Genomic DNA, 17,500 nt, shown 5'->3' with positions numbered 1-17,500 from the left:
TTGCATTCCACACGTGTCTCTTATGTGTGACTGCCATCTACTGGTCACACTTATCATTTCACCAAGTACCAAATATAATAGCTTCGAGGTCGGTAAGCACGACCAGAATTATGGCGTACATTAGGCGCACCGGGTTATAAGGCGCACTGTCGATTTTTTGAGAGAATGTAAGGATTTTTAAGTGCGCCTTATAGTCCAAAAAATACGGTATGATGAACACTAACCGAACCGCACTGAAGCACAAAACAAATAATTAGTTTTTTTAGTAATATTTAATTACCAAAAAAATAAATTCATGCAAAACCATAAAACATTTAAAAATCTTGCATTCCACACGTGTCTCTTATGTGTGACTGCCATCCACTGGTCACACTTATCATTTCACCATGTACCAATTATAATAGCTTCGAGGTCGGTAAGCACGACCGGAATCATACCGTACATTAGGCGCACCGGGTTATAAGGCGCACTGTCGATTTTTTGAGAGAATGTAAGGATTTTAAGTGCGCCTTAAAGTCCGAAAAATAATAAATAATTTGTTTCTTTAGTAATATTTAATCACCAAAAAAATTAATTCATGCAAAACCATTAAACAATTAAAAATCTTCCATTCCACACGTATCTCTTATGTGTGACTGCCATCTACTGGTCACACTTATCATTTCACCAAGTACCAAATATAATAGCTGCGAGGTCGGTAAGCACGACCAGAATTATACCGTACATTAGCGCACCGGGTTATAAGGCGCACTGTCGATTTTTTGAGAAAATGTAAGGATTTTAAGTTAAAGTTAAAGTAGCAACGATTGTCTCACACACACACATTAGGTGTGGCAAAATTATTCACTGCATTTGACCCATCACCCTTGATCACCCCCTGGTGATTTAACGCCCAATTCTAACCGTTGATGCTGAGTGTCAAGCAGGGAGGTAATGGCTCCCATTTTTATAGTCTTTGGTATGAGTCGGCCGGGGTTTGAACTCACAACCTACCGATCTCAGGGTGGACACTCTAACCACTAGGCCACTGAGTAGGTAAGTGCGCCTCATAGTCCAAAAAATACGGTATTTATTCATCCAGGCGATCATTTCGCCCCCTATTGCTGTGAAAACGTAATCCTGTGAGTCCCAGGCGAACAGACCGAGGAGGATGTCACTTTCCGCGAGAAGCTCTCCTGGGTTCTAATAATAAATTGAGTAACCAAACAAGAGTCTAAGACATCCGTATCCTTTTGTGATATGCCGGCATGTTTAAATGTAAAAAAGACTGCAGTCCGAACAGACAGAAACCCGTCCAACCGACTAACAACTCTACTGTTTACCCTCCGCAGAGCCCAGAAACTCTCCTCCCAAGTGCCGGCGGGCAAGAAGCGAGGTGGAAACCCGGATTGATCGGCGGCGGCTCAGCAGGTGAGACCAAGTCCAAACAAAGTCAGGAGGTAGACGAGAGACGTTGAGAGGGACACCGCCTTCGCAATTTGTTTCTCGACTCGAAGCCGTGGCGAGAGAAGGGACGGCGTCGTTAGGAAAGCAGCTGGTGAAGACGAGCTGGAGGACAGTGAGACGAATAGCAAGGAGAAGGAGGGAAAGGAGGGGGGTGGAGGGTGCGATATCTTTGAGGGAGAGTGAGAAAGTAATTCTCACTTCACTCTGGGCAGGAAGATTAAGGAAGATTAGAGTGATGGAGTAAGGGAAGGCAGTGAGATGGAGTGATAGCCACCACCGACAGAAAGATCTTTGAATGCTTAATGCCCAGAGAGAGTGACAGAGAGGGGGAGATTACCAAAGAACAAAATATGGGAGATTGGCAATAGATGGATTGATAAGCAGGCTGGTAAATCGGGCACGGAAGGGTCCTAATAGCAGTGATCCGCAAGTCTATAAACCCTCTCTGCTCATGGAATACCGAATCCAGGTCATCCCCATATCTCTCCAGCATAGGCGCCGATCCCGAGCACCCACGGACAATGCCGAGCACCCACGTGGGATTGATGGCCGCTTTCAATATTTAAAATAACTTTGGAATCATCAAACTTGTTGTTGTTAAGTTTGTAGCGAGTGTAGTCCGATTTACTTTATACAAAAGTACCAATTCATATAGTCCATAGTTATCAAAGCCGAACCAAGAATTCATTGGGCCCGATGATGAACTAATAACACAGTCATCTTGACTTTGAAGGGCAGCACGGTGGAAACAGGGGTTAGTGCATGCGCCTCACAATACGGAGTTCCTGGGAAATCCTGAGCTCAATCCCGGGCTAGGGATCTTTCTGTGTGGAGTTTGCATGTTCTCCCCCGTGACTGCGTGGGTTCCCCCCGGTTACTCCGGCTTCCTCCCAACCGCTAAAGACATCCCCATAATTATAACACAGTCATCTTGACTTTGAAGGGCAGCACTGTGGCACAGGGGTTAGTGCATGCGCCTCACAATACAAAGGTCCTGGGTAGTCCTGAGTTCAATCCCAGGCTCAGGATCTTTCTGTGTGGAGTTTGCATGTTCTCCCCCGTGAATGCGTGGGTTCCCTCCGAGTACTCCGGCTTCCTCCCACTGCCAAAGACATGCACCTGGGGATAGGCTCCTCCCACCTCCAAAGACATGCACCTGGGGATAGGCTCCTCCCACCTCCAAAGACATGGACCTGGGGATAGGTTGATTGGCAACACTAAATTGGCCCTAGTGTGTGAATGTTGTCTTTGTATCTGTGTTGGTTCCGCGATGAGGTGGCGACTTGTCCAGGGTGTAACGCCGCCTTCCGCCCGAATGCAACTGAGATGGGCTCCAGGGACCCCAAAAGGGACAAGCGGTAAAAAATGGATAGATGGATGGATGGATCTTGACTTTGAACACACTGCATCAACCGCCATACATCAATCAATCAATGTTTATTTATATAGCCCTAAATCACAAGTGTCTCAAAGGGCTGCACAAGCCACAACGACGTCCTCGGTTCAGATCCCACATCAGGGCAAGGAAAAACTCAACCCAATGGGACAATGATAAACCTTGGAAAAGACCGCAGATGTGGGGACCCCCACCTAGGGCGACCGGTGCAATGGACGTCGAAAGGATCTAGCATAATATTGCGAGAGTCAAGTCCATAGTGGATCTAACATAATAGTGAGAGTCCAGTTCATAGTGGATCTAACATAATAGTGAGAGTCCAGTCCATAGTGGATCTAACATAATATTGTGAGAGTCCAGTCCATAGTGGGTCTAACATAATATTGTGAGAGTCCAGTCCATAGTGGATCTAACATAATAGTGAGAGTCCAGTTCATAGTGGATCTAACATAATAGTGTGAGTCCAGTCCATAGTGGGTATAACATAATATTGTGAGAGTCCAGTCCACAGTGGATCTAACATAATATTGTGAGAGTCCAGTCCATAGTGGATCTAACATAATAGTGAGAGTCCAGTCCATAGTGGATCTAACATAATAGTGTGAGAGTCCAGTCCATAGTGGATCTAACATAATATTGTGAGAGTCCAGTCCATAGTGGATCTAACATAATAGTGAGAGTCCAGTTCATAGTGGATCTAACATAATAGTGAGAGAGTCCAGTCCATAGTGGATCTAACATAATAGTGAGAGTCCAGTCCATAGTGGATCTAAAATAATAGTGAGAGTCCAGTCCATAGTGGACCTAACATAATAGTGAGAGTCCAGTCCATAGTGGATCTAACATAATATTGTGAGAGTCCAGTCCATAGTGGGTCTAACATAATATTGTGAGAGTCCAGTCCATAGTGGATCTAACATAAAATTGTGAGAGTCCAGTCCATAGTGGATCTAACATAATAGTGAGAGTCCAGACCATAGTGGATCTAACATAATAGTGTGAGAGTCCAGTCCATAGTGGATCTAACATAATAGTGTGAGAGTCCAGTCCGTAGTGGATCTAACATAATAGTGTGAGAGTCCAGTCCATAGTGGATCTTACATAATAGTGAGAGTCCAGTTCTTAGTGGATCTAACATAATAGTGAGAGTCCAGTCCATAGTGGGTCTAACATAATATTGTGAGAGTCCAGTCCATAGTGGATCTAACATAATAGTGAGAGTCCAGTTCATAGTGGATCTAACATAATAGTGAGAGTCCAGTCCATAGTGGGTCTAACATAATATTGTGAGAGTCCAGTCCATAGTGGATCCAACATAATAGTGAGAGTCCAGTCCATAGTGGGTCTAACATAATATTGTGAGAGTCCAGTCCATAGTGGAATTAACATAATAGTGAGAGAGTCCAGTCCATAGTGGATCTAACATAATAGTGTGAGAGTCCAGTCCATAGTGGAACTAACATAATAGTGAGAGTCCAGTTCATAGTGGATCTAACATAATATTGTGAGAGTCCAGTCCATAGTGGGTCTAACATAATATTGTGAGAGTCCAGTCCATAGTGGATCTAACATAATAGTGAGAGTCCAGTTCATAGTGGATCTAACATAATATTGTGAGAGTCCAGTCCATAGTGGGTCTAACATAATATTGTGAGAGTCCAGTCCATAGTGGATCTAACATAATAGTGAGAGTCCAGTTCATAGTGGATCTAACATAATAGTGAGAGTCCAGTCCATAGTGGATCTAACATAATAGTGTGAGAGTCCAGTCCATAGTGGATCTAACATAATAGTGGGAGAGTCCAGTCCATAGTGGATCTAATATAATATTGTGAGAGTCCAGTCCATAGTGGATCTAACATAATAGTGTGAGAGTCCAGTCCATAGTGGATCTAACATAATAGTGTGAGAGTCCAGTCCATAGTGGATCTAACATAATAGTGAGAGTCCAGTCCATAGTGGATCTAACATAATATTGTGAGAGTCCAGTCCATAGTGGATCTAACATAATAGTGAGAGTCCAGTCCATAGTGGATCTAACATAATATTGTGAGAGTGCAGTTCATAGTGGATCTAACATAATTGTGAGAGGCCAGTCCATAGTGGATCTAACATAATATTGTGAGAGTCCAGTCCATAGTGGGTCTAACATAATATTGTGAGAGTCCAGTCCATAGTGGATCTAACATAATAGTGAGAGTCCAGTCCATAGTGAATCTAGCATATTATTGCGAGAGTCCAGTCCATAGTGGATCTAACATAATTGTGAGAGTCCAGTCCATAATGGATCTAGCATAATAGTGTGAGAGTCCAGTCCATAGTGGATCTAACATAATAGTGAGAGTCCAGTCCATAGTGGATGTAATATAATAGTGTGAGAGTCCAGTCCAAAGTGGATCTAAATTATATTGTGAAAGTCCAGTCCATTGTGGATCTAACATAATAGTGAGAGTCCTGTCCATAGTGGATCTTACATAATAGTGAGAGAGTCCAGTCCATAGTGGATCTAACATAGTAGTGTGAGAGTCCAGTCCGTAGTGGATCTAACATAATAGTGTGAGAGTCCAGTCCATAGTGGATCTTACATAATAGTGAGAGTCCAGTTCATAGTAGATCTAACATAATAGTGAGAGTCCAGTCCATAGTGGGTCTAACATAATATTGTGAGAGTCCAGTCCATAGTGGATCTAACATAATAGTGAGAGTCCAGTTCATAGTGGATCTAACATAATAGTGAGAGTCCAGTCCATAGTGGGTCTAACATAATATTGTGAGAGTCCAGTCCATAGTGGATCTAACATAATAGTGAGAGTCCAGTCCATAGTGGGTCTAACATAATATTGTGAGAGCCCAGTTCATAGTGGATCCAACATAATAGTGAGAGTCCAGTCCATAGTGGATCTATCATAATATTGTGAGAGTCCAGTCCATAGTTGGTCTAACATAATATTGTGAGAGTCCAGTCCATAGTGGATCTAACATAATAGTGAGAGTCCAGTTCATAGTGGATCTAACATAATAGTGAGAGTCCAGTCCATAGTGGATCTAACATAATATTGTGAGAGTCCAGTCCATAGTGGGTCTAACATAATATTGTGAGAGTCCAGTCCATAGTGGATCTAACATAAAAGTGAGAGTCCAGTCCATAGTGGGTCTAACATAATATTGTGAGAGTCCAGTACATAGTGGATCTAACATAATAGTGAGAGTCCAGTTCATAGTGGATCTAACATAATAGTGAGAGTCCAGTCCATAGTGGATCTAACATAATATTGTGAGAGTCCAGTCCATAGTGGGTCTAACATAATATTGTGAGAGTCCAGTCCATAGTGGATCCAACATAATAGTGAGAGTCCAGTCCATAGTGGGTCTAACATAATATTGTGAGAGTCCAGTCCATAGTGGAACTAACATAATAGTGAGAGAGTCCAGTCCATAGTGGATCTAACATAATAGTGTGAGAGTCCAGTCCATAGTGGAACTAACATAATAGTGAGAGTCCAGTTCATAGTGGATCTAACATAATATTGTGAGAGTCCAGTCCATAGTGGGTCTAACATAATATTGTGAGAGTCCAGTCCATAGTGGATCTAACATAATAATGAGAGTCCAGTTCATAGTGGATCTAACATAATATTGTGAGAGTCCAGTCCATAGTGGGTCTAACATAATATTGTGAGAGTCCAGTCCATAGTGGATCTAACATAATAGTGAGAGTCCAGTTCATAGTGGATCTAACATAATAGTGAGAGTCCAGTCCATAGTGGATCTAACATAATAGTGTGAGAGTCCAGTCCATAGTGGATCTAACATAATAGTGGGAGAGTCCAGTCCATAGTGGATCTAATATAATATTGTGAGAGTCCAGTCCATAGTGGATCTAACATAATAGTGTGAGAGTCCAGTCCATAGTGGATCTAACATAATAGTGTGAGAGTCCAGTCCATAGTGGATCTAACATAATAGTGAGAGTCCAGTCCATAGTGGATCTAACATAATATTGTGAGAGTCCAGTCCATAGTGGATCTAACATAATAGTGAGAGTCCAGTCCATAGTGGATCTAACATAATATTGTGAGAGTCCAGTTCATAGTGGATCTAACATAATTGTGAGAGTCCAGTCCATAGTGGATCTAACATAATATTGTGAGAGTCCAGTCCATAGTGGGTCTAACATAATATTGTGAGAGTCCAGTCCATAGTGGATCTAACATAATAGTGAGAGTCCAGTCCATAGTGAATCTAGCATATTATTGCGAGAGTCCAGTCCATAGTGGATCTAACATAATTGTGAGAGTCCAGTCCATAATGGATCTAGCATAATAGTGTGAGAGTCCAGTCCATAGTGGATCTAACATAATAGTGAGAGTCCAGTCCATAGTGGATGTAATATAATAGTGTGAGAGTCCAGTCCAAAGTGGATCTAAATTATATTGTGAAAGTCCAGTCCATTGTGGATCTAACATAATAGTGAGAGTCCTGTCCATAGTGGATCTTACATAATAGTGAGAGAGTCCAGTCCATAGTGGATCTAACATAATAGTGTGAGAGTCCAGTCCGTAGTGGATCTAACATAATAGTGTGAGAGTCCAGTCCATAGTGGATCTTACATAATAGTGAGAGTCCAGTTCATAGTAGATCTAACATAATAGTGAGAGTCCAGTCCATAGTGGGTCTAACATAATATTGTGAGAGTCCAGTCCATAGTGGATCTAACATAATAGTGGGAGTCCAGTTCATAGTGGATCTAACATAATAGTGAGAGTCCAGTCCATAGTGGGTCTAACATAATATTGTGAGAGTCCAGTCCATAGTGGATCTAACATAATAGTGAGAGTCCAGTCCATAGTGGGTCTAACATAATATTGTGAGAGCCCAGTTCATAGTGGATCCAACATAATAGTGAGAGTCCAGTCCATAGTGGATCTATCATAATATTGTGAGAGTCCAGTCCATAGTGGGTCTAACATAATATTGTGAGAGTCCAGTCCATAGTGGATCTAACATAATAGTGAGAGTCCAGTTCATAGTGGATCTAACATAATAGTGAGAGTCCAGTCCATAGTGGATCTAACATAATATTGTGAGAGTCCAGTCCATAGTGGGTCTAACATAATATTGTGAGAGTCCAGTCCATAGTGGATCTAACATAAAAGTGAGAGTCCAGTCCATAGTGGGTCTAACATAATATTGTGAGAGTCCAGTCCATAGTGGATCTAACATAAACGTGAGAGTCCAGTTCATAGTGGATCTAACATAATAGTGAGAGTCCAGTCCATAGTGGATCTAACATAATATTGTGAGAGTCCAGTCCATAGTGGGTCTAACATAATATTGTGAGAGTCCAGTCCATAGTGGATCTAACATAATAGTGAGAGTCCAGTCCATAGTGGGTCTATCATAATATTGTGAGAGTCCAGTCCATAGTGGATCTAACATAATATTGTGAGAGTCCAGTCCATAGTGGATCTAACATAATAGTGAGAGTCCAGTCCATAGTGGATCTAACATAATAGTGTGAGAGTCCAGTCCGTAGTGGATCTAACATAATAGTGTGAGAGTCCAGTCCATAGTGGATCTTACATAATAGTGAGAGTCCAGTTCATAGTGGATCTAACATAATAGTGAGAGTCCAGTCCATAGTGGGTCTAACATAATATTGTGAGAGTCTAGTCCATAGTGGATCTAACATAATAGTGAGAGTCCAGTTCATAGTGGATCTAACATAATAGTGAGAGTCCAGTCCATAGTGGGTCTAACATAATATTGTGAGAGTCCAGTCCATAGTGGATCTAACATAATAGTGAGAGTCCATTCCATAGTGGGTCTAACATAATATTGTGAGAGTCCAGTCCATAGTGGATCTAACATAATAGTGAGAGTCCAGTTCATAGTGGATCTAACATAATAGTGAGAGTCCAGTTCATAGTGGATCTAACATAATATTGTGAGAGTCCAGTCCATAGTGGATCTAACATAATAGTGAGAGTCCAGTTCATAGTGGATCTAACATAATATTGTGAGAGTCCAGTCCATAGTGGATCTAACATAATAGTGAGAGTCCAGTTAATAGTGGATCTAACATAATAGTGAGAGTCCAGTCCATAGTGGATCTAACATAATAGTGTGAGAGTCCAGTCCATAGTGGATCTAACATAATAGTGGGAGAGTCCAGTCCATACTGGATCTAACATAATATTGTGAGAGTCCAGTCCATAGTGGATCTAACATAATAGTGTGAGAGTCCAGTCCATAGTGGATCTAACATAATAGTGTGAGAGTCCAGTCCATAGTGGATCTAACATAATAGTGAGAGTCCAGTCCATAGTGGATCTAACATAATATTGTGAGAGTCCAGTCCATAGTGGATCTAACATAATAGTGAGAGTCCAGTCCATAGTGGATCTAACATAATATAGTGAGAGTCTAGTTCATAGTGGATCTAACATAATAGTGAGAGTCCAGTCCATAGTGGATCTAACATAATAGTGTGAGAGTCCAGTCCATAGTGGATCTAACATAATAGTGAGAGTCCAGTCCATAGTGGATCTAGCATAATATTGCGAGATTCCAGTCCATAGTGGATCTAACATAATAGTGAGAGTCCAGTCCATAGTGGTTCAAACATAATAGTGAGAGTCCAGTCCATAGTGGATCTAACATAATAGTGTGAGAGTCCAGTCCATAGTGGATCTAGCATAATACTGTGAGAGTCCAGTTCATAGTGGATCTAACATAATAGTGAGAGTCCAGTCCATAGTGGGTGTAACATATGGTAATAGTGAGAGTCCAGTCCATAGTGGATCTAGCATAATAGTGAGAGTCCAGTCCATAGTGGATCTAACATAATACTGAGAGTCCAGTTCATAGTGGATCTAACATAATAGTGATAGTCCAGTCCATAGTAGATCTAACATAATAGTGTGAGAGTCCAGTCCATAGTGGATCTAACATAATATTGTGAGAGTCCAGTTCATAGTGGATCTAACATAATAGTGAGAGTCCAGTCCATAGTGGATCTAACATAATAATGAGAGTCCAGTTCATAGTGGATCTAACATAATATTGTGAGAGTCCAGTCCATAGTGGGTCTAACATAATATTGTGAGAGTCCAGTCCATAGTGGATCTAACATAATAGTGAGAGTCCAGTTCATAGTGGATCTAACATAATAGTGAGAGTCCAGTCCATAGTGGATCTAACATAATAGTGTGAGAGTCCAGTCCATAGTGGATCTAACATAATAGTGGGAGAGTCCAGTCCATAGTGGATCTAATATAATATTGTGAGAGTCCAGTCCATAGTGGATCTAACATAATAGTGTGAGAGTCCAGTCCATAGTGGATCTAACATAATAGTGTGAGAGTCCAGTCCATAGTGGATCTAACATAATAGTGAGAGTCCAGTCCATAGTGGATCTAACATAATATTGTGAGAGTCCAGTCCATAGTGGATCTAACATAATAGTGAGAGTCCAGTCCATAGTGGATCTAACATAATATTGTGAGAGTCCAGTTCATAGTGGATCTAACATAATTGTGAGAGTCCAGTCCATAGTGGATCTAACATAATATTGTGAGAGTCCAGTCCATAGTGGGTCTAACATAATATTGTGAGAGTCCAGTCCATAGTGGATCTAACATAATAGTGAGAGTCCAGTCCATAGTGAATCTAGCATATTATTGCGAGAGTCCAGTCCATAGTGGATCTAACATAATTGTGAGAGTCCAGTCCATAATGGATCTAGCATAATAGTGTGAGAGTCCAGTCCATAGTGGATCTAACATAATAGTGAGAGTCCAGTCCATAGTGGATGTAATATAATAGTGTGAGAGTCCAGTCCAAAGTGGATCTAAATTATATTGTGAAAGTCCAGTCCATTGTGGATCTAACATAATAGTGAGAGTCCTGTCCATAGTGGATCTTACATAATAGTGAGAGAGTCCAGTCCATAGTGGATCTAACATAATAGTGTGAGAGTCCAGTCCGTAGTGGATCTAACATAATAGTGTGAGAGTCCAGTCCATAGTGGATCTTACATAATAGTGAGAGTCCAGTTCATAGTAGATCTAACATAATAGTGAGAGTCCAGTCCATAGTGGGTCTAACATAATATTGTGAGAGTCCAGTCCATAGTGGATCTAACATAATAGTGGGAGTCCAGTTCATAGTGGATCTAACATAATAGTGAGAGTCCAGTCCATAGTGGGTCTAACATAATATTGTGAGAGTCCAGTCCATAGTGGATCTAACATAATAGTGAGAGTCCAGTCCATAGTGGGTCTAACATAATATTGTGAGAGCCCAGTTCATAGTGGATCCAACATAATAGTGAGAGTCCAGTCCATAGTGGATCTATCATAATATTGTGAGAGTCCAGTCCATAGTGGGTCTAACATAATATTGTGAGAGTCCAGTCCATAGTGGATCTAACATAATAGTGAGAGTCCAGTTCATAGTGGATCTAACATAATAGTGAGAGTCCAGTCCATAGTGGATCTAACATAATATTGTGAGAGTCCAGTCCATAGTGGGTCTAACATAATATTGTGAGAGTCCAGTCCATAGTGGATCTAACATAAAAGTGAGAGTCCAGTCCATAGTGGGTCTAACATAATATTGTGAGAGTCCAGTCCATAGTGGATCTAACATAAACGTGAGAGTCCAGTTCATAGTGGATCTAACATAATAGTGAGAGTCCAGTCCATAGTGGATCTAACATAATATTGTGAGAGTCCAGTCCATAGTGGGTCTAACATAATATTGTGAGAGTCCAGTCCATAGTGGATCTAACATAATAGTGAGAGTCCAGTCCATAGTGGGTCTATCATAATATTGTGAGAGTCCAGTCCATAGTGGATCTAACATAATATTGTGAGAGTCCAGTCCATAGTGGATCTAACATAATAGTGAGAGTCCAGTCCATAGTGGATCTAACATAATAGTGTGAGAGTCCAGTCCGTAGTGGATCTAACATAATAGTGTGAGAGTCCAGTCCATAGTGGATCTTACATAATAGTGAGAGTCCAGTTCATAGTGGATCTAACATAATAGTGAGAGTCCAGTCCATAGTGGGTCTAACATAATATTGTGAGAGTCTAGTCCATAGTGGATCTAACATAATAGTGAGAGTCCAGTTCATAGTGGATCTAACATAATAGTGAGAGTCCAGTCCATAGTGGGTCTAACATAATATTGTGAGAGTCCAGTCCATAGTGGATCTAACATAATAGTGAGAGTCCATTCCATAGTGGGTCTAACATAATATTGTGAGAGTCCAGTCCATAGTGGATCTAACATAATAGTGAGAGTCCAGTTCATAGTGGATCTAACATAATAGTGAGAGTCCAGTTCATAGTGGATCTAACATAATATTGTGAGAGTCCAGTCCATAGTGGATCTAACATAATAGTGAGAGTCCAGTTCATAGTGGATCTAACATAATATTGTGAGAGTCCAGTCCATAGTGGATCTAACATAATAGTGAGAGTCCAGTTAATAGTGGATCTAACATAATAGTGAGAGTCCAGTCCATAGTGGATCTAACATAATAGTGTGAGAGTCCAGTCCATAGTGGATCTAACATAATAGTGGGAGAGTCCAGTCCATACTGGATCTAACATAATATTGTGAGAGTCCAGTCCATAGTGGATCTAACATAATAGTGTGAGAGTCCAGTCCATAGTGGATCTAACATAATAGTGTGAGAGTCCAGTCCATAGTGGATCTAACATAATAGTGAGAGTCCAGTCCATAGTGGATCTAACATAATATTGTGAGAGTCCAGTCCATAGTGGATCTAACATAATAGTGAGAGTCCAGTCCATAGTGGATCTAACATAATATAGTGAGAGTCTAGTTCATAGTGGATCTAACATAATAGTGAGAGTCCAGTCCATAGTGGATCTAACATAATAGTGTGAGAGTCCAGTCCATAGTGGATCTAACATAATAGTGAGAGTCCAGTCCATAGTGGATCTAGCATAATATTGCGAGATTCCAGTCCATAGTGGATCTAACATAATAGTGAGAGTCCAGTCCATAGTGGTTCAAACATAATAGTGAGAGTCCAGTCCATAGTGGATCTAACATAATAGTGTGAGAGTCCAGTCCATAGTGGATCTAGCATAATACTGTGAGAGTCCAGTTCATAGTGGATCTAACATAATAGTGAGAGTCCAGTCCATAGTGGGTGTAACATATGGTAATAGTGAGAGTCCAGTCCATAGTGGATCTAGCATAATAGTGAGAGTCCAGTCCATAGTGGATCTAACATAATACTGAGAGTCCAGTTCATAGTGGATCTAACATAATAGTGATAGTCCAGTCCATAGTAGATCTAACATAATAGTGTGAGAGTCCAGTCCATAGTGGATCTAACATAATAGTGAGAGTCCAGTTCATAGTGGATCTAACATAATAGTGAGAGTCCAGTCCATAGTGGGTCTAACATATTATTGTGAGAGTCCAGTCCATAGTGGATCTAACATAATATTGTGAGAGTCCAGTCCATAGTGGATCTAACATAATATTGTGAGAGTCCAGTCCATAGTGGATCTAACATAATAGTGTGAGAGTCCAGTCCATAGTGGATCTAACATAATAGTGAGAGTCCAGTCCATAGTGGATCTAACATAATATAGTGAGAGTCTAGTTCATAGTGGATCTAACATAATAGTGAGAGTCCAGTCCATAGTGGATCTAACATAATATTGTGAGAGTCCAGTCCATAGTGGATCTAACATAATAGTGAGAGTCCAGTCTATAGTGGATCTAGCATAATATTGCGAGAGTCCAGTCCATAGTGGATCTAACATAATAGTGAGAGTCCAGTCCATAGTGGTTCAAACATAATAGTGAGAGTCCAGTCCATAGTGGATCTAACATAATAGTGTGAGAGTCCAGTCCATAGTTGATCTAGCATAATACTGTGAGAGTCCAGTTCATAGTGGATCTAACATAATAGTGAGAGTCCAGTCCATAGTGGGTGTAACATACGGTAATAGTGAGAGTCCAGTCCATAGTGGATCTAGCATAATAGTGAGAATCCAGTCCATAGTGGATCTAACATAATACTGAGAGTCCAGTTCATAGTGGATCTAACATAATAGTGATAGTCCAGTCCATAGTAGATCTAACATAATAGTGTGAGAGTCCAGTCCATAGTGGATCTAACATAATAGTGAGAGTCCAGTTCATAGTGGATCTAGCATAATAGTGAGAGTCCAGTCCATAGTGGGTCTAACATATTATTGTGAGAGTCCAGTCCATAGTGGATCTAACGTAATATTGTGAGAGTCCAGTCCATAGTGGATCTAACATAATATTGTGAGAGTCCAGTCCATAGTGGATCTAACATAATAGTGTGAGAGTCCAGTCCATAGTGGATCTAACATAATAGTGGGAGAGTCCATTCCATAGTGGATCTAACATAATATTGTGAGAGTTCAGTCCATAGTGGATCTAACATAATAGTGAGAGTCCAGTCATAGTGGATCTAACATTATAGTGAGAGTCCAGTCCATAGTGGATCTAACATGATATTGTGAGAGTCCAGTCCATAGTGGATCTAACATAATATTGTGAGAGTCCAGTCCATAGTGGATCTTACATAATAGTGAGAGTCCAGTCCATAGTGGATCTAACATAATAGTGTGAGAGTCCAGTCCATAGTGGATCTAGCATAATATTGTGAGAGTCCAGTCCATAGTGGATCTAACATAATAGTGAGAGTCCAGTCCATAGTGGATCTAGCATAATATTGTGAGAGTCCAGTCCATAGTGAATCTAACATAATAGTGTGAGAGTCCAGTCCATAGTGGATCTAACATAATAGTGAGAGTCCAGTCCATAGTGGATCTAACATAATATAGTGAGAGTCTAGTTCATAGTGGATCTAACATAATAGTGAGAGTCCAGTCCATAGTGGATCTAACATAATATTGTGAGAGTCCAGTCCATAGTGGATCTAACATAATAGTGAGAGTCCAGTCCATAGTGGATCTAGCATAATATTGCGAGAGTCCAGTCCATAGTGGATCTAACATAATAGTGAGAGTCCAGTCCATAGTGGTTCAAACATAATAGTGAGAGTCCAGTCCATAGTGGATCTAACATAATAGTGTGAGAGTCCAGTCCATAGTGGATCTAGCATAATACTGTGAGAGTCCAGTTCATAGTGGATCTAACATAATAGTGAGAGTCCAGTCCATAGTGGGTGTAACATACGGTAATAGTGAGAGTCCAGTCCATAGTGGATCTAGCATAATAGTGAGAATCCAGTCCATAGTGGATCTAACATAATACTGAGAGTCCATTTCATAGTGGATCTAACATAATAGTGATAGTCCAGTCCATAGTAGATCTAACATAATAGTGTGAGAGTCCAGTCCATAGTGGATCTAACATAATAGTGAGAGTCCAGTTCATAGTGGATCTAACATAATAGTGAGAGTCCAGTCCATAGTGGGTCTAACATATTATTGTGAGAGTCCAGTCCATAGTGGATCTAACATAATATTGTGAGAGTCCAGTCCATAGTGGATCTAACATAATATTGTGAGAGTCCAGTCCATAGTGGATCTAACATAATAGTGTGAGAGTCCAGTCCATAGTGGATCTAACATAATAGTGGGAGAGTCCATTCCATAGTGGATCTAACATAATATTGTGAGAGTTCAGTCCATAGTGGATCTAACATAATAGTGAGAGTCCAGTCATAGTGGATCTAACATAATAGTGAGAGTCCAGTCCATAGTGGATCTAACATAATATTGTGAGAGTCCAGTCCATAGTGGATCTAACATAATATTGTGAGAGTCCAGTCCATAGTGGATCTTACATAATAGTGAGAGTCCAGTCCATAGTGGATCTAACATAATAGTGTGAGAGTCCAGTCCATAGTGGATCTAGCATAATATTGTGAGAGTCCAGTCCATAGTGGATCTAACATAATAGTGAGAGTCCAGTCCATAGTGGATCTAGCATAATATTGTGAGAGTCCAGTCCATAGTGGATCTAACATAATAGTGAGAGTCCAGTCCATAGTGAATCTAGCATAATATTGCGAGAGTCCAGTCCATAGTGGATCTAACATAATTGTGAGAGTCCAGTCCATAATGGATCTAGCATAATAGTGTGAGAGTCCAGTCCATAGTGGATCTAACATAATAGTGAGAGTCCAGTCCATAGTGGATGTAATATAATAGTGTGAGAGTCCAGTCCAAAGTGGATCTAACATAATATTGTGAGAGTCCAGTCCATTGTGGATCTAACATAATAGTGAGAGTCCTGTCCATAGTGGATCTTACATAATAGTGAGAGAGTCCAGTCCATAGTGGATCTAAAATAATAGTGTGAGAGTCCAGTCCATAGTGGATCTAACATAATAGTGAGAGTCCAGTCCATAGTGGATCTAAAATAATAGTGAGAGTCCAGTCCATTGTTGGGCCAGCAGGAGACCATTTCGAGCGGAGACAGGTCAGCAGCGCAGAGATGTCCCCAACCGATGCACAGGCCAGCGGTCCACCCCAGGTCCCGACTTTAAACAGCCACACATGTCACAGTAAGGGCGGCTGTATAAACAACGCCGACACTGTCATAAACATGTGCCATATGGTGAAACCAACACTAAACGACAACGGAAAACGCAAGACTATTTGCGCCGCAACGCAACATAAACACGACAGAACAAATTCCCAGAATCCCCTGCAGCACCAGGTCTTCCGGGACGCTACAAAACAAACAAACGCCATTGGTGGATCTACACCTGACATCCACGTACGCTAGCGTATTTAGTTGATACGACCATGATTACATCGATATTTTTTAACATCACAAAATCATATTTTTTTTCACCCGTACCAAAATATTGGTATCGAGCATCCAACTGGCAGAAATGTAGATCCTATGCTCTCCAGCAGTCTCTCCTTTGGGATTCCTTCCTTGGTACAGTCTCCTTTCCATTCTGCTCTTAAACCGGGGGGAAAAAAACAAAAAAAAAACTCCATCCCCTGCCACCGACATGTGTTTATTCACAATTTCCACCGCAGCTGCAAACATTTCAATAGCTATAGGCTGCTGAATATGTTTAACGAGAACGAGGGCGGGATGGCAAGCGCCAACTTTACAAAGACGGAGATTGCACACACGGCACATGCGCTCTGACGCCTCCCGACATGTACATATCCAGCTGATACGGAAGTTTCTCTCAGAGTTCCGCAGCGGTATACTCGATCCGTCATGCGGGATTACAGTGTAAGCTTCTCCACGGCAGCGAGATGTGGATTTTATGCAAGGAACGCTTGGCTTTTCTGAACACGGCAGCCCGTATTAGAGACAGGAGCAAAGGGCGGAGGAAGGCCCCAAGGACAACTTTGAGTATGATTTTAACTCCCACCTTGGCGTTGGAGGTGGACTCATTACCGCACCGACACTGGGGAAAGGGTCACCTCGCAAGGAGACTTCCCCCGTCTGTCCCGTGTGCATTTCCTGTTCTCGGGCTATTTCAGTCCTCATGCATGCATATACAGTCCCAGTGCTGCACAGTATATATATAGATATATACACACACACACAAACATATACTCATATATATATATATACACACATACACATATACTCATATGTATATATATATATATATATATATATATATAT

At 41.1% G+C, this 17,500-nt stretch overlaps 1 protein-coding gene across 1 annotated transcript in view; it reads left to right on the top strand.

Moving 5' to 3' along the window:
* The window catches only part of cdh24b (cadherin 24, type 2b), a 576,558-nt gene that overhangs the window by 181,702 nt on the left and 377,356 nt on the right, over nt 1–17,500 (top strand). The window contains exon 2 of the mRNA XM_061935917.1: nt 1,332–1,410. The gene's annotated coding sequence lies outside the window, so the exon portion shown is untranslated. The remainder of the gene's footprint in view (nt 1–1,331; nt 1,411–17,500) is intronic.

This window comes from Nerophis lumbriciformis, linkage group LG03 (genome assembly GCF_033978685.3).
Source record: "Nerophis lumbriciformis linkage group LG03, RoL_Nlum_v2.1, whole genome shotgun sequence".
In the NCBI taxonomy this organism is placed as follows: Eukaryota; Metazoa; Chordata; class Actinopteri; order Syngnathiformes; family Syngnathidae; genus Nerophis; species Nerophis lumbriciformis.
This window is presented reverse-complemented; position numbering and strand designations above follow the sequence as displayed.